At 38.2% G+C, this 15,629-nt stretch overlaps 1 long non-coding RNA gene across 1 annotated transcript; it reads left to right on the top strand.

Annotated features, from left to right (window-relative positions):
* The first annotated feature begins 2,144 nt into the window (after positions 1-2,144).
* LOC117097994 lies at positions 2,145-3,012 on the top strand. The gene is made up of 2 exons (XR_004443134.1): positions 2,145-2,273; positions 2,479-3,012. It is a non-coding gene; the product is annotated as an uncharacterized LOC117097994 (long non-coding RNA).
* Positions 3,013-15,629: the final 12,617 nt, after the last annotated feature.

Raw genomic sequence — 15,629 nt, 5'->3', positions numbered from 1 at the left:
AGTTGAATAAATGTTTAAAATGAAAAGTTTTGTTCACTGACAAGTAAGAGTCATGCTTGACCAGTGGAGCATCTTTCAAGATAACAGATGACACTTGTAGGGAGCCAGAGGTCACCTCCAACCCCCCTTTTAACTCTTAATGGGTTCTTCAGCTGGATGCAGAAACCAGATTGATACCAGGAAGGTTGATAAGAGAAAGGTATACAAATTTTATTTGTTTTGCATGCACATGGGGTTCTTCACAAGAGAGGGAAGTCAAAAGAAGTGGCCAAAGCAAGATGCCTTGATACTTTGTAGACATAGAGTGATACGTTTGAGAAGAAATGATAGGACAAAGAAAATCTGGCTACTGTGGTAAAATTTTCTAGGGGAATCACTAGGAAATACATAGGAAAGTGTAAAACAGGTGAAGGATGAGGATTATTTCATTAATTATGTTTATTTAGGTCCACTGTAGTCTTCAGTTTCAAGTCTCTGGTGATAAGGGCTATTTTCTCACCCTGATATGGAGAAAGTACCCCTTCCCGAGGAATCTTTATCATTTGCTGCAGGCAGAAAGAGAAAAATCAACTCAGCCTTTCTGAAATTATTTCTCTAATGTTTTTAACTCAAAATAATCAACATACCAATTAGGCATATTTGAAGATGACACATTGTTCACTGCTTTACACTGAAGTTATGTGGTTTTTTTTTTTTTTCAGGACTTGCAAAACAATGTCAAGACTAAAAAAATGCTGACACTCTATTAAAAACTTTTTTCCCAGACTATAGATTTTGTGTATATGATGAGTTGATAAACTCTGAGAACATCAATTTTGTAGTCAGATTTGGTCAAATTCAAATTTACCTTTCTCACTTCCTTCTTGTGTGATAACAGGAGTAGGACTCCATTCCTTTGTCTATAAGATGGGGGACAAAGACACCTGCCTCTAGAATTGTCATGCAGATGAAGGATAATGATGGATGCACATGAAGCACAACGCAGTGCCTGGCACTTGAAAGGTGCATAAACATCATTAGTCTCTTTCTTCCATTTCCGCTCCTGCCTTTTCGTTTATAGTCCTTGTGTTTTCAGTATCCATATAACATACTATTAGTATGTGAAATAAATAATTTTTAGAGCATTTGAATTATGTTAGTAGAAATCACCCATTTCCTGACAGTTTTTAATCTGTATTCAACTTTTGATTATTTATTTGCAGATTGGTCATGAGAATCGTAAAAACTCCTGGCTACCTTTCTTTTGCCACCAAGTAATTATTACCTATTATCATTTTTTAAACATATGTATAAACCTCACTGTCATGTGCTTTCAAGGATGCAAAACTATTGTGCTTATAACTCAATTTCAAACAGATGAATAAAATAATGGTTCAAAATCCATGCCAATATTATAAGTTAAAATAGTACAGTTCTCCATAAGAGTTCCAAAATATCAACTGAACATTTAGTATTAAAATTGGTAGAATTAAGTCCAGTTCCCTGAATGTGGCAAAATCACAACCCTTCTTAAGACAAATAAAGCAGCTGAACACTCTCTTAGATAAGTTTTATTCAATATATTAAATTCTATCAGAAACTGAACACAATTATAAACAACACTATGTTTACGACACATATTCATTGAAACTGCTGTTTAGTTTAAGTTTTTTGTTTTTTTCACATGTGGATTTTACTTAATTCAAAATATCTGCCAAGTCTTGTAATGCAAGTTAATTCCAAGCAACAATGAAACTGAAGACAGGGGTTGATCATGAGCATGACCACTAGATGTTGCTAGTTGTCTAGTTTATAAATCCAAGCAGTTGCATTTCTCAAAAGCTTGCTTCTCCCTTTTTTTCACCAGTGTTTTCTAAACACAATATAGAATTCAGTTTTAAGGTTCAGTTAAGTTGGAGAATATAGAAAGTTAACATTTGTAGTATTCAAGTTAAAAAAATACTTCTAACTTCACTCAATCTCTTTTTCTTTATATCCTAAAAGGTAGTAACATCCAAGTCTAAAATATAGCTATGTCACAAAAATAACCAAATCTTCTTGTAATTACATTATTATTATAATCAGCTGCCATCAGACTTTTTAACAATGGGCAATTGAACTCTTGTCATTCACAGACAGTTAATTGTTTTCCTTTGATTCTTCTCTGAAAGTGTTTGTAATCAGCTACAGTTCAAAATTGCCTTATCTTCAAGGCCATTCATGAAAAAGACTCTGACAGGTACTCTGAAATACAGACTTCTGCTGATAACTTTGTGATCTGATCATTGGACTGGGTAAGAATTTTTTAAACTCTAATGAAAAACCTAATGGCTTCATGCAACAGCTATAACAAGATCAAGCAAAACAAGAATTGCACGATGTTTATTCTGCTGAGGATAACGTTTTTTGACTTTCTATTCAAAATTTTGGAGATTCTTTGTTTTAATGTTTTATTTTCCTGAACTAAGAAAACTTTTAATTTTTTTCTCTTATCTACAGCACATTGGTAACATACAGCTGTATCCCTTCCTTAAACCATATACAAAATCAAATCAAGATGGATTAAAGACTTAAATGTAAAACCCAAAATTGTAAAAATCTTGGAAGACAACCAAGGCAATACCATCCTGGACATAGGAATGGGCAAAGATTTTATGACAAAGGCACTGAAAACAGTCTTAACAAAACCAAAAATTGACAAATGGGATCTAATTAAACTTAAGAGCTTCTATACAACAAAAGAAATGATTAAGAGAGTAAACAGCTAATCTACAAAATGGGATAAAATATTTGCAAACTATGCATCTGACAAAGGTTTAATATCCAGCATTTATAAGAAACGTAATCGAATTTACAAGAAAAGCAACCCCATTAAAAAGTGAGCAAAGGACATGAACAGACATTTCTCAAAATAAGACACACACGTGGCTGACAAGCTTATGAAAAACAGCTCAATATCACTGAGAATTAGAGAAATGCAAATCAAAGCCACAGTGAGATACCACCTCACACCAGTCAGAATGGCTATTATTAGAGAGTCATAAAATAACAGATGCTGGTGAGGTTGTGGAGAAAAGGAAACACTTACATACTGATGGTGGGAGTGTAAATTCCAACCATTGTGGAAAGGAGAATGGTGATTCTTCAAAGAGCTAAAAGCAGAACTACCATTAAACCCAGCAATCCCTTTACTGGGTATATACCCAGAGGAATATAAATCATTCTACCATAAAGGCACATGCACGTGAATGCTCACTGCAGTACTATTCACAATTGCAAAGACATGAAATCAACCTAAATGTCCATCAATGACAGATTGGATAAAGAAAATGTGGTACCTATACACCACGGAATACTACACAGCCATAAAAAAGAACAAGATCATGTTTTGAAGGAGCACAGATGAATTGGGAGGCTATTATCTTTAGCAAGTTAACACAGGAATAGGATACCAAACAACGCATTTCTCACTTATAAGTAGGAGCTGAATGATGAGAACTCATGAACGCAAAGAAGGGAAAAACAGACCCTGGGGTCTACTTGAGGGTGGAAGGTGGGAGGAGGGAGAGGAGCAGAAAAAGTAACTGTTGGGTACTAGGCTTAGTACCTGGTTCATGAAATAATCTGTACAACAAACCCCTGTGACCCAAGTTTACTTATATAGCATGTGCCCCTAAACCTAAAATAAGTTTTAAGGAAAAATAAGGATTTGCTTCTTAGTCATATTAGAAATTTTCAACGTGAAAAAGGGGCCTATATTGTCAATCACTATTTTTGCTGTGCTTATATAATCAGAAAAAGTATGATGAGAGTAAATTTATTTTTGTAAACAAATTAGTCTTACTTTGATTAACTTAGGTAGAAATTGGGGTGAGTGTAGAGATAAAAATTATGTTTCAGAAAAAAACTATAATATACTTGTTATTGGATTATAGCTCTATTCATTGTTTGTTTGTTTGTTTGTTTTGAGAAGGAGTCTCACTCTGTCGCCCAGGCTGGAGTGTAGTGGTGCCATCTCAGCTCACTGCAACCTTCGCCTCCTGGATTCAAGCGATTTGCTTACTTCAGCTCCCCGAGTAGCTGGGATTACAGGTGCCTGCCACCACACCCAGCTAATTTTTGTATTTTTAGTAGAGATGGAGTGTTGCCACGTTGGCCAGGCTGCTCTTAAACTCCTGAGCTCAGGTGATCTGCTCATCTCAGACTCCCAAAGTGCCGGGATGACAGGTATGCGCCACCAAGCCCAGCTGTTTCTGAGTTTTTATTATCTACCTGTAGATTGGACATGATCCTCAAACTTTTCTTGTTCCCTGCAATATCTGGCTTCCACTAATGACAAGAGCAGTTCTGCTCTTGAAGCCCCATAATCTGGAGCCTAACCAATCAACATAAATTTCTAGGGGCAACTTTATGCCTTGAGAGTTCAGTGAAATGTGAAATGCCATAACCAGAGACCTTCATACTGCAGACAGGATGAGAAGTTGACAACTTCAAGTTGTGGACGACTTTCCCAAGACATAAGAATAAAACTCATCATCATGAGACTCTTACTCCTCTTTATTTTTTGACTTTCTTATGTTTTCCTCTTTTGCTTGGAAGTATAATACTGTCATTAGAATCTCACAATTAGTAGCTTCTGTGGGTAACTTGAGGGAGTGTTGAATCTCTCATGCTAAACCCAGATCTTCACATTATGTAAGAGATCCCTTAGTCCGCCCATCAGCTGACTTTAGCAGCATTCCTAACAAAACCATTTGCTCAAATTGCACTACTGGTTCCTTTTATGGAATCAGATTCTAGACCCACTTGTTCTCGCTCTCTGTTTTAAGTTAACCTAGTCATGGAATACTAAATAATACTTTCCTGAAATTAGCATATTTGCAGCAACCAATTAGAAAGGGCCTAGTTGACCTAAGCCAGTGTAATTAACAAGTCCTCTTTGCTTTAACCCTTAAAAGCAACCTGAAGTAACCTGATGTTAACCAATCTGTCTTTGTTTATTATTCCATTTACTTGTTCCAACTTTATAAAATCAACAGTGCTGCCATACCCAGAGCAGGACTTTATTTTATGGAATGAGATGCTATAAGGAATGAGAACTCAGAAAGAACACTCATAAAGTTGTTTATAAACTTCTGGGCTGACTTCAACCTACGTATGCATGAATCTGGTTCTAGTTAGCATACCAAAGACTTTGGAGAACTGAACTAATGAATAGGTTCTTATATAGGTCCCAGACTGACAACTGAGTAGTGTACACAAAGGACAAATCCAAATAGTACTGGGCCACTGCAAAAACTTTGAAACTGAACTGAATTAGTAACTGTATCCTATAGAAGATGGGCAGAAATTTGCAGCCTGAACCTTTGTTTTGACAAGTAGATTGCCGCAAAACCAAAAATATCAACATTTTCCATAGGATTTAAGTAAAACCCAGAGTCTTATAACATAATAATCAAAATATCCAGGATACAATAGAAAATATATATATAAAGGGAGATGAAAATGTCAACTTTGATGGGAAAATACAATCAACAGATGCCTACAATCAGATGATATAGATATTGAAATTAGCTGACAGGGACATTAAAGCAGCTATTTTTAAATTGCTCAAATGCATAATCATGAACAGTTTTAACAAATAAAAATAAAATATATAAATTGAAATTGTAAAATGGATATATATATAGTGATAGAAGTAAAATACTTGAAGAATAAACTTAATAGCAGAATGGAGTTGACTGAAGAAAGAGCAAAGAAATTATCCGTATGAAAAATAGAAAGAAAAGCTTGAAAATTCTATACATCTCTTTCAGAAAACAGAAAACAGGCAAACATTTACCAACATTAACCAACCTATTTTATGGTCTAACATTACCCTGATGCTAAAACCAGACCAAAAAAAAGCAAACCCACAAATCCACAGACCAATATGCCTCACGAATTTTTGATTTTAAAGATTCTCAATCAGGTATTATCAAATGAAATTCAGCAATATATAAGAGGAATAATATATCACTACAGAGGGAGGTTTTGTGAGTATAAAAAGCTGGTTTGATATTTAAAATTAGTCAATGTAATTCACATTATTCAAATATACATTCCATAAGATTACATAAATGAATGCAGATTAAGCATTTGATAAAATGCAAACTCTATTTATCATGTAGAAACTTTCAGCAAACTAGGAATAGAAGGAAACTTCGTCAACTTGATTAGAAGGCATTATAAAAACCCTACAGTTAACATTATACTTACTGTTGAAAGACTGATTTCCTCCTATAGTCAGAATACAGTAGTGAAAAGACCTACAGAGAAACAGAAATGAAAAGACCTACAGAGAAACAGAAATCACAGACAACCTGACTGTCTACACAGAAAATCTCAGTTTTCCATTAAGAAAATGTATCTACAAACTATGAGTACCACTGCACACCTGTTAGAATGGCTAAAATACTGACAATATCAAATGTTGTCTAGGATGTGGAAGATCTGGAACTCTCATACACAGCAGAAGGAATGCAAACTGATAGAGCAATTGTTATGGGTTGAATCGTGTGCACCCCCCAACAATTTATACTTTGAAATCCAGGCCCCTAATACTTCTGAATGTGACTGTATTTGGAAATGAAGTCGTTGCAAACGTAATTAGTTAAGATGAAATCACACTGGAGCACAATTAGTCCTTAATCCAATACAGCTAATCTCCTTACAAAGAGGAGAAATGTCAACACAATTCATGTCTTTATAGGTAAGTGAGCCTATAGTTGGGTCTTTTCTCTTAAATCAATTCAACCATTTTATGTCTTTTCATTGGAGACTTTAACTTTGATCTGTTTACATTCAAGGTTATTATTGATAAGTAAGGACTTCCTACTGTCATTTTGTTAATGTTTTCTGGATGTTTTGTAGATCCTTTCTTCCTTTTTCCTTCTCTTACAGTTTTCCTTTGTGGTTAAGTGATTTTCTCTAGTAGTATGCTTTGATTCTGTGCTATTTATTTTTAGTGTATCTATTGTAGGTTTTTGCTTTGCTGTTATCATGAGGCTTACAAAAATCATCTTATAGTTAGAACAGGTAATTTTAAGCTGAACGACATCTTTAGTTGCAAGAAAAGAAAAGAAACAAAAACAAACTCTACACTTTAACATAATTTCTCCCCCTCATTTTGACTTTTTGAGATCTCAATGTCATTTTATATTTCCTATCACTTAATCAATTGCAGTTTTTATTGTTATTAATAGTTTTTTCTTAGTTTTCATACTAAAGACATACGTAGTTTACACACCACAAATTCGGTATTAGAATATTTGAATTTGTCCTTATACTTTTACTAGTGAGTTTTATACCTTCAGATGTTTTCTTGTTACATATTAGCACCACTTTCTTTCAAACTGAGGAACTCCTTTTGAGATTTCTTATAAGACAGATCTGGTTTTGATCAATTCCCTCAAATTTGTTTGCCTGAAAATATCTTTATCTCTCCTTTGTGTTTGAAGAATAGCTTTGCTGGGCACGGTATTTTAGTTTGCAATTTTAGTTTGCAATATTTTCCTTCAGAACTGTGAATGTATCGTCCCACTCTCTCCTGGCCCTGAGGGTTTATGCTGAGAAATCTGCTGAAAATTCCATTGGTTCTCTGTTGAATATAATATGTTTCTTTTTTCTTGCCACTTTCAATATTCTTTTTTGTCTCTGATTTTTAATAATTTTATTACGATGTGCCTTGGGGAATTTCTCTTTGGGTTGAGTTTTATTGGTGACTTCTGAGCATCTTGTACCTGGATGCTGTCGTCTTCTTCCAGATTTGAGAATTTTCAGCTATTTTTTCTTCTCAAATACGCTTTATAGGCCTTTTTCTTTCTTGTATCTTTTGGGAACTCCTATTATGTGAAGGTTAGTTTGCTTGATGGTGTCCAATAAGTCCCATAAGCCTTCTTCACTTTTTAAAATTCTTTCTTTTTGCTCCTCTGATTAGATAATTTCATATGTTCTGTCTTTGACCTCACTGATTCTTTGTTCTGTTTGATCAAGTCTGTTTTTTTGAAGCTTTCTATTAAGTTTTCAGTAGAGTTATTGTATTATTTATTTCTGGGGTTTATATTTGTTTTTTAAAATTGTTTTTATTTCTTTGTCAATTTCTCATTTTCTTGTCTCAATATATCTTGTCACCTTCAATTTTGGGGGGTTGGTTGCTGGAGCTTTATTGGTTTCTTTTGGTGGTGTCATTTTTCTGATTTTTCACAATCCTGTGTCCTTACATTGGTATCTATGCATTTGAGGACATGGCCACGTTTTCAGCTTTTGCAGGTGTTCTTTGAGTGTTAGATGTTTAATACTTAATATCAGAATTTAATTGCTGGCCTGTTGTTGGCCTGTTCTAGGGAGAATGTACAGTTCACACCACAAGTTAATTGCTGCATTGCAACTTAAACACAAACTGCAGTGGTTTCTGGGTCTGAGAAAGACTTAAGCAAGCACCAGAGCTTAATTGTAACATTTTAAATGTTTCTTGGTCAGGAAAAGGCTCCATAGCAGCGCCTGAACTAATTGGGGAATCTGGCCAGAGACTTAGGCCTTCCCATAGATAATGCCCTAACAGTGCTATGGCATGACCAGTCTCCTCTGCGTGAGAGCTCCACTAATTGGAGTACAGAGCAGCCATCACGATCTGTGGGATGGTCACTCTGATCAGCATCCTATTCCTTGTCTCATTTTTACCCCAAGTGGTTCAACTCTTCCATGGGACAGGGCCAAAGTGGGCTTTCTGTGAAGACTGCCAGAGCAAGTGGGAGGAGACCAGACTTTCACCTCCAATTCCCTCCTCCCACCTTGGAATCCTGGGTTCAGAAAATTCTCTGTGAGTGGTATTTTGCTGCTTTGAGGGAGGGAGTGGCAGAGTCTAAAATGACCATTTCCTCTTGAGGTTGCAGCTTTTCTTGACTCTGTGGGCCCAGAGTGGTTCTCCTCCAAGTTACAGTGAATTCAGAATGCCATTCTTGTCTTTCAATAGTTGTTAACTATACATCTCTGTGTTTGAGTGATCCCAAGATATTTTATTCCACTGACTTTCTGTTGTCACTTCTTGGTTACTCTTAATGCTCTCCTTTTATGGTAAATGCTTTATCAGAATTTAAAAAACCTTTAGTGATTTTTGTAGATAATGTATTCTATCTTCACATATAAGTTTATAAAGAAATTCAATGAAACAGAAACAGGAACTATAAACCAAAAGAAAAAAATTGATAATAAAATATGTATTTCAATGCATAAAATGCTTGGCACAACAATTTAAAAATGATATTAAGGCAGATAATTGCACTTGTAAGTCAAATCCCATGACTGAAAATTATAAATAAATTCTAACAAATTCTTGTTTCTTACCAATAGAAATAACGTGGACAGCATTTCTTTGGGTGATATTATTTGTCAAAATGATGAAAAACAACAGAATTTTAAACAAAATTATACAGAAATTTTCTTTGAAGTAGATGGTAATTATACTTACAGAAAATTAAATAATAGGGCGGAGCAAGATGGCCGAATAGGAACAGCTCCAGTCTCCAACTCCCAGCGCGAGCGACACAGAAGACCGGTGATTTCTGCATTTCCAACTGAGGTACTGGGGTCATCTCTCTAGGGAGTGCCGGACAATCGGTGCTGGTCAGCTGCTGCAGCCTGACCAGCGTGAGCTGAAGCAGGGCGAGGCATCGCCTCACCTGGAAGCGCAAGGGGGAAGGGAATCCCTTTTCCTAGCCAGGGGAACTGAGACACACAACACCTGGAAAATCGGGTAACTCCCACCCCAATACTGCGCTTTAAGGAAACAGGCACACCAGGAGAATATATCCCACACCTGGCCGGGAGGGTCCCACGCCCACGGAGCCTCCCTCACTGCTAACACAGCCGTCTGCGGCGATCTATCCGCAAGGCAGCAGCGAGGCTGGGGGAGGGGCGCCCGCCATTGCTGAGGCTTAAGTAGGTAAACAAAGCCGCTGGGAAGCTCGAACTGGGTGGAGCTCACAGCAGCTCAAGGAAGCCTGCCCGTCTCTGTAGACTCTACCTCTGCGGACAGCGCACAGCTGCAGTCCATTAGGGGAAAGAGCGGGGGCGGTGCAGACGCGAACGACTCTGTCTGACAGCTTTGGGGAGAGCCGTGGATCTCCTAACGCGGAGGTTGAGATCTGAGAACGGACAGACTGCCTGCTCAGGTGGGTCCCTGACCCCTGAGTAGCCTAACTGGGAGACATCCCCCACTAGGGGCAGTCTGACACCCCACACCTCACAGGGTGGCGTCACCCCTGAGAGGAAACTTCCAAAGAAAGAATCAGACAGGTACACTCGCTGTTCAGCAATATTCTATCTTCGGCAACCTCTGCTGCTGATACCCAGGCAAACAGGGTCTGGAGTGGACCTCAAGCAATCTCCAACAGACCAACAGACAGTCCTTCTGACTGTCAGATGGAAAACTATCAAACAGGAAGGACACCTATACAAAACCCCATCAGTACGTCACCATCATCAAAGTCCAGAGACAGATAAAACCACAAAGATGGGGAAGAAGCAGGGCAGAAAAGCTGGAAATTCAAAAAATAAGAGCGCATCTCCCCCTGCAAAGGAGCGCAGCCCATCGCCAGCAACGGATCAAAGCTGGTCAGAGAATGACTTTGACGAGATGAGAGAAGAAGGCTTCAGTCCATCAAACCTCTCAGAGCTAAAGGAGGAATTACGTACCCAGCGCAAAGAAACTAAAAATCTTGAAAAAAAAAGTGGAAGAATTGACAGCTAGAATAATTAATGCAGAGAAGATCATAAACGAAATGACAGAGATGAAAACCATGACACGAGAAATACGTGACAAATGCACAAGCTTCAGTAACCGACTCGATCAACTGGAAGAAAGAGTATCAGCGATTGAGGATCAAATGAATGAAATGAAGCGAGAAGAGAAACCAAAAGAAAAAAGAAGAAAAAGAAATGAACAAAGCCTGCAAGAAGTATGGGATTATGTAAAAAGACCAAATCTACGTCTGATTGGGGTGCCGGAAAGTGACGGGGAAAATGGAACCAAGTTGGAAAACACTCTTCAGGATATCACCCAGGAGAACTTCCCCAACCTAGTAGGGCAGGCCAACATTCAAATTCAGGAAATACAGAGAACGCCACAAAGCTACTCCTCCAGAAGAGCAACTCCAAGACACATAATTGCCAGATTCACCAAAGTTGAAATGAAGGAAAAAATCTTAAGGGCAGCCAGAGAGAAAGGTCGGGTTACCCACAAAGGGAAGCCCATCAGAATAACAGCAGACCTCTCGGCAGAAACTCTACAAGCCAGAAGAGAGTGGGGGCCAATATTCAACGTTCTTAAAGAAAAGAATTTTCAACCCAGAATTTCATATCCAGCCAAACTAAGCTTCATCAGTGAAGGAGAAATAAAATCCTTTACAGATAAGCAAATGCTTAGAGATTTTGTCACCACCAGGCCTGCCTTACAAGAGACCCTGAAGGAAGCCCTAAACATGGAAAGGAACAACCGGTACCAGCCATTGCAAAAACATGCCAAAATGTAAAGACCATCGAGGCTAGGAAGAAACCGCATCAACTAACGAGCAAAATAACCAGTTAATATCATAATGGCAGGATCAAGTTCACACATAACAATATTAACCTTAAATGTCAATGGACTAAATGCTCCAATTAAAAGACACAGACTGGCAAACTGGATAAAGAGTCAAGACCCATCAGTCTGCTGTATTCAGGAGACCCATCTCACATGCAGAGACATACATAGGCTCAAAATAAAGGGATGGAGGAAGATCTACCAAGCAAATGGAGAACAAAAAAAAGCAGGGGTTGCAATCCTAGTCTCTGATAAAACAGACTTTAAACCATCAAAGATCAAAAGAGACAAAGAAGGCCATTACATAATGGTAAAGGGATCAATTCAACAGGAAGAGCTAACTCTCCTAAATATATATGCACCCAATACAGGAGCACCCAGATTCATAAAGCAAGTCCTTAGAGACTACAAAGAGACTTAGACTCCCATACAATAATAATGGGAGACTTCAACACTCCACTGTCACATTAGACAGATCAACGAGACAGAAAGTTAACAAGGATATCCAGGAATTGAACTCATCTCTGCACCAAGCGGACCTAATAGACATCTATAGAACTCTCCACCCCAAATCAACAGAATATACATTCTTCTCAGCACCACATCGCACTTATTCCAAAATTGACCACATAATTGGAAGTAAAGCACTCCTCAGCAAATGTAAAACAACAGAAATTATAACAAACTGTCTCTCAGACCACAGTGCAATCAACTAGAACTCAGGACTAAGAAACTCAATCAAAACCGCTCAACTACATGGAAACTGAACAACCTGCTCCTGAATGACTACTGGGTACATAACGAAATGAAAGCAGAAATAAAGATGTTCTTTGAAACCAATGAGAACAAAGATACAACATACCAGAATCTCTGGGACACATTTAAAGCAGTGTGTAGAGGGAAATTTATAGCACTAAATGCCCACAAGAGAAAGCAGGAGAGATCTAAAATTGACACTCTAACATCACAATTAAAAGAACTAGAGAGGCAAGAGCAAACACATTCAAAAGCTAGCAGAAGGCAAGAAATAACTAAGATCAGAGCAGAACTGAAGGAGATAGAGACACAAAAACCCTCCAAAAAATCAATGAATCCAGGAGTTGGTTTTTTGAAAAGATCAACAAAATTGACAGACCGCTAGCTAGACTAATAAAGAAGAAAAGAGAGAGGAATCAAATAGACGCAATAAAAAATGATAAAGGGGATATCACCACCGACCCCACAGAAATACAAACAACCATCAAGGAATACTATAAATGCCTCTACACCAATCAACTAGAAAATCTAGAAGAAATGGATAATTTCCTGGACACTTACACTCTCCCAAGACTAAACCAGGAAGAAGTTGAATCCCTGAATAGACCAATAGCAGGCTCTGAAATTGAGGCAACAATTAATAGCCTACCCACCAAAAAAAGTCCAGGACCAGATGGATTCACAGCTGAATTCTACCAGAGGTACAAGGAGGAGCTGGTACCATTCCTTCTGAAACTATTCCAATCAATAGAAAAAGAGGGAATCCTCCCTAACTCTTTTTATGAGGCCAACATCATCCTGATACCAAGCCTGGCAGAGACACAACAAAAAAAGAGAATTTTAGACCAATATCCCTGATGAACATCGATGCAAAAATCCTCAATAAAATACTGGCAAAACGGATTCAGCAGCACATCAAAAAGCTTATCCACCATGATCAAGTGGGCTTCATCCCTGGGATGCAAGGCTGGTTCAACATTCGCAAATCAATAAACGTAATCCAGCATATAAACAGAACCAAAGACAAGAACCACATAATTATCTCAATAGATGCAGAAAAGGCTTTTGACAAAATTCAACAGCCCTTTATGCTAAAAACGCTCAATAAATTCGGTATTGATGGAACGTACCTCAAAATAATAAGAGCTATTTATGACAAACCCACAGCTAATATCATACTGAATGGGCAAAAACTGGAAAAATTCCCTTTGAAAACTGGCACAAGACAGGGATGCCCTCTCTCACCACTCCTATTCAACACAGTGTTGGAAGTTCTGGCTAGGGCAATCAGGCAAGCGAAAGAAATCAAGGGTATCCAGTTAGGAAAAGAAGAAGTCAAATTGTCCCTGTTTGCAGATGACATGATTGTATATTTAGAAAACCCCATTGTCTCAGCCCAAAATCTCCTTAAGCTGATAAGCAACTTCAGCAAAGTCTCGGGATACAAAATTAATGTGCAAAAATCACAAGCATTCTTATACACCAGTAACAGACAAGCAGAGAGCCAAATCAGGAATGAACTTCCATTCACAATTGCTTCAAAGAGAATAAAATACCTAGGAATCCAACTTACAAGGAATGTAAAGGACCTCTTCAAGGAGAACTACAAACCACTGCTCAGTGAAATAAAAGAGGACACAAACAAATGGAAGAACATACCATGCTCATGGATAGGAAGAATCAATATCGTGAAAATGGCCATACTGCCCAAGGTGATTTATAGATTCAATGCCATCCCCATCAAGCTACCAATGAGTTTCTTCACAGAATTGGAAAAAACAGCTTTAAAGTTCATATGGAACCAAAAAGAGCCCGCATTGCCAAGACAATCCTAAGTCAAAAAGACAAAGCTGGAGGCGTCACGCTACCTGACTTCAAACTATACTACAAGGCTACAGTAACCAAAACAGCATGGTACTGGTACCACAACAGAGATATAGACCAATGGAACAGAACAGAGTCCTCAGAAATAATACCACACATCTACAGCCATCTGATCTTTGACAAACCTGAGAGAAACAAGAAATGGGGAAAGGATTCCCTATTTAATAAATGGTGCTGGGAAAATTGGCTAGCCATAAGTAGAAAGCTGAAACTGGATCCTTTCCTTACCCGTTATACAAAAATTTTTTTTTTTTTTTTTTTTTTTTTTGAGGCGGAGTCTCGCTCTGTCGCCCGGACTGGAGTGCAGTGGCCAGATCTCAGCTCACTGCAAGCTCCGCCTCCCGGGTTTCCGCCATTCTCCTGCCTCAGCCTCCGGAGTAGCTGGGACTACAGGCGCCCGCCACCTCGCCCGGCTAGTTTTTGTATTTTTAGTAGAGACGGGGTTTCACCGTATTAGCCAGGATGGTCTCGATCTCCTGACCTCATGATCTGCCCATCTCGGCCTCCCAAAGTGCTGGGATTACAGGCTTGAGCCACCGCGCCCGGCCATACGAAAATTAATTCAAGATGGATTAGAGACTTAAATGTTAGACCTAATACCATAAAAACCCTAGAAGAAAATCTAGGTAGTACCATTCAGGACATAGGCATGGGCAAGGACTTCATGTCTAAAACACCAAAAGCAACGGCAGCAAAAGCAAAAATTGACACATGGGATCTAATTAAACTAAAGAGCTTTTGCACAGCAAAAGAAACTACCATCAGAGTGAACAGGCAACCTACAGAATGGGAAAAAATTTTTGCAACCTACTCATCTGACAAAGGGCTAGTATCCAGAATCTACAAAGAACTCAAACAAATATACAAGAAAAAAACAAACAACCCTATCAAAAAGTGGGGAAAGGATATGAACAGACATTTCTCAAAAGAAGACATCCATACAGCCAACAGATACATGAAAAAATGCTCATCATCACTGGCCATCAGAGAAATGCAAATCAAAACCACAATGAGATACCATCTCACACCAGTTAGAATGGCAATCATTAAGAAGTCAGGAAACAACAGGTGTTGGAGAGGATGTGGAGAAATAGGAACACTTTTACACTGTTGGTGGGATTGTAAACTAGTTCAACCATTATGCAAAACAGTATGGCGATTCCTCAGGGATCTAGAACTAGATGTACCATATGACCCAGCCATTCCACTACTGGGTATATACCCAAAGGATTATAAATTACTCTACTACAAAGACACATGCACACGTATGTTTATTGCGGCACTATTCACAATAGCAAAGACTTGGAATCAACCCAAATGTCCATCTGTGACAGACTGGATTAAGAAAATGTGGCACATATACACCATGGAATACTATGCAGCCATCAAA

Source organism: Trachypithecus francoisi, unplaced genomic scaffold, assembly GCF_009764315.1.
Source record: "Trachypithecus francoisi isolate TF-2019V2 unplaced genomic scaffold, Tfra_2.0 Lachesis_group15, whole genome shotgun sequence".
In the NCBI taxonomy this organism is placed as follows: domain Eukaryota; kingdom Metazoa; phylum Chordata; class Mammalia; order Primates; family Cercopithecidae; genus Trachypithecus; species Trachypithecus francoisi.
The sequence above is the reverse complement of the archived record's forward strand: the minus strand, read 5'-3'. Positions and strand labels throughout refer to the sequence as shown.